This window comes from Plasmopara halstedii, assembly GCF_900000015.1.
Source record: "Plasmopara halstedii genome assembly, contig: Scaffold_1211, whole genome shotgun sequence".
NCBI classification, from domain to species: domain Eukaryota; phylum Oomycota; class Peronosporomycetes; order Peronosporales; family Peronosporaceae; genus Plasmopara; species Plasmopara halstedii.
Genome location: NW_020188126.1, coordinates 1,465,211 through 1,468,580, shown reverse-complemented (window position 1 = coordinate 1,468,580; position 3,370 = coordinate 1,465,211).

Below are 3,370 nucleotides of genomic sequence, written 5' to 3'. Positions count from 1 at the left end.
TTGATCTCCGCAACGAAAAATCGTCTGTGAAAAAAAAGATATGCTCCTAAAGTGCTTTATCTCAATAGCGTTTCAACACGGTTTTAGGGTATTTCGCTGAAAATTGACATTAAAATTTGAGAAATAGTCATGGCTACATATTTTTGGCCAGCACTGTATGTAGTTCACACGTACTTTGCCTTAAATCATGCGCAAGTGAACACTTATCAAGCACCTGTCTTTATGGAGTTTCATTCCACTTTCTGCATCCTATAAATCCTATTCCTATATTCACGCTGGGAGTATCTACCTACCCAGTATCACATGACTCAGCGTGCAACAAAGCTGCCGTAGCTCTTTGCTTAGACGAAGCTAAGCTAAGGTCACCGACCTTACCTTCTATACTAGATTGAGAATATGTGTAGCCAATCGCAATCCGCATACTCCATGAGTATCCACAACCTTAACCCAAGGCAAACACACTCTTCCGTTCAAAATGTAAACTACATTTCTTCTGTTTTATTTGCGTCAGAGCCACCTATATCTAAATCTATATCTTTCCCTAGCTAAATAGTCAAACCAATTAATATGCATAACTACTGGCAGTCCCACCACGTAGTGGCTTCTTCTTCCGGTGTCGCCACACCACTGTGTAGTCACACCATCTTGTGTGACCCACCCCTTCATACCAGGTCACGTGTAACCCCGTTACACCCTCCCCATCAAAATTGTGGATACCCACAATTCACAGTGAAGTGTCGCCTCATACGAGGCTCGCATGTCTGAGACACCATTACGTCCCAGGGACAGTCTCTAAACATTCTAAGCTCAATTAGCCCTATATCCAAGACACGAAAAGCACCCAGCCTAGCTGGTTCCGAGGGTGCCCACGGGCGAAGCCCTTCTTCTTCAGCTCGGGGTGCATCTCCGAACAGTACGTCCGCGGCTTCACGGGAAGCACATCACAAGCCCTCCGCAACCGAGCGTCACACACCGCGCCCGCCCCGGCAGACGGATTTCCTCGTCGAAGATTTGGAGGAAGTCGACTACGATTCGGATGCTTCTTTCACAGCACGGGAAGAGGAGGAGTAGAAGGTGCGCCAACGGCGCGACGTGGGACCAGCTCTAATTTTGCGGATACCATGTCCGTTTCCAGATCTCTCGACTGCCGGGGAAAGTGATTTTAAAACAAATCGCCTCGACGAGACACAGGAGCAGCAGCTGGAGGCTGCCCACATGGCGGCTCCTAAGCGCTCGTATCCACGCTCGATCCTGGACCCTCGTGTGGAATACGGCTTCCGCTTGGCGGATCTCGCTACATGAAGCAAAAGACACGATCACTTGATCGTGATCACTCGATCGTTAGCCGTCTACGTAGTACGACACAAGCTGAGCTTGACCAGCGGAAAGCTCGTCGAGCTCGCTTATTGGTACCACAAGGAATCCCAACGGATCGGTCCGCGCTCGACTTCGAGCTAAAAGAGGAGGCGCTCCTGTACCCGCAATGTGGACTATTCCTGTGGTGCTCACCCCTGGCAAAAACGCCGTAGATGATGAGGAGCTCTTTGAGCGATGGGTGCAGTGCCACCGGAAACTTTCTTTGCTGTCTACCTTACAGCAAAGCCATAAGGAAATGAAAGTGCCCGTAGGGCGCCATCTCCAATTTGAGCTTACCAGGTTCAAGGCGCAACGCCGACTTCCTGTTTATTGTCGCCCTGCGACACATGGAATCATCCATCAGGCTCCCGCGAGCTATGTGGTTTCCCACACGGGTGAGTCCACGACTACAGCAGCTCAGGTCTGAAACTTGAGCTCGGCTCATAGCCCTCCCGCTTCCAGGGCTATTCCCAAGAAGTGCGGGGAGCACCACGATGCGAAGCGTCATAATCCTTTTGACCATGTTCGTCTATGACTTCTTAACAGTTTTGCCGAAGTGGTACCTCAAATCCCACGAGTTCTCGGAGTCGGGTATCCCCACTTCACAAGATATTGGTTTCGACCCTGTCGACGACGTCGACCCACAAGGAGTTCCACGTGATAGTGGGTGCCACCATTCTCATTAAAAAGAGTCGGCGGCAGACGATGACGATTTGGTCGATCGCCGTCCGGTGACTCGCGATGCACTTCGAGCTTAAGAGAACAAAGTTCGTCATCATCAATATTCCGCCGAGCATCTTTCCGAGGTCGCCCACCGCTGCGCGGAAGATCTCCGGAGTCTGAAGAACTTTGTTCACTGACTGCCTTCCGTTGATGATTATCGCGCCCTGTTGAAGTGGCTCCTAGCCGTCAAGCAAACGAAAACGTCACTCCGTGCGACGGTGGAGCGCCTTGCGCCGTTGGAAGCGGAAGTTGTTGCACTCCGTTCTCTGACTAGTTGCTGGTCAGCTTCTGGGTGGCCGAGCGCCTTTGGGCGCCGCCTTAGCGCCAACAATTTTGCGTTCACTTGCGCTGGATCACGGTACGGCTTCAACAAGCCCACATAAAACACCGGGTGGGTGCGCATCCTTCTCGGAAGGGTCTGCGCTGAGACGCTGGAGCGCCATGTTGCCACTTGTAGAGTTTGATCTGAACAATGCAGTGCATTCATCTACCGGCTACGCGCCGTTCTACGTGAACGGGCTTGCTAATTCTCGCGTCCCGCTGACGACGCCAACCCATGATTGAGGGCTTTGTGGGGGAGGAATTGCCGAGCGGCTAGCTGATGTCAGCCTCCTTACTGTCCGCTAAGAATCGATGACGCCGCCAAACCATGATTGAGGGCTTTATAGGGGAGGAATTGCCGGGCGGCTAGTTGATGTCAGCCTCCTTACTGTCCGCTAAGAAGTCGATGACTTCCTATCTACCAGACGAAATGTTCTACGACACGTTCGCAATGTGATGACTTAGAACCAAGACATACAGAAAGAATATGCAGATGGAAGAAGCACGTCTTTAACGACGCGTTTTACGCGCTCAGTCTGAGCATCGGTCTGCATTTGGTCCGCTGTTAAAGAAGTCAAAATGGTGTCCAGCATCTTGAAGATTGTAGACCAACACGTCCCAGTGAATCGTGGATTTCTATCAGAGACAATTGACTCCAGGAGTCCAAGTTGTCGAAAGACATGATCAATAAAGAGCGTCGCTGCGTCCACACCGTCAATGGTGTCCGGCACTAACGCAAGATCAGCCGTCTCGCTCAAACGGACCACAAAGATCACCACATCCGTGTTGCCCGCCGAGTCCTTCGGCAGGCCCAAAACAAAGTCCATAACCATGGACTGCCGACACCTGAAGGGTACCGGTAAATTGGCAAGTCATTCGGAGAGGGTTCCACCGTTGACACGTCTCACACGTGCGCACATATGTGCTCATCCATTTATACAGCTTGGGCCACCAGTAGTGGCAACTCTCA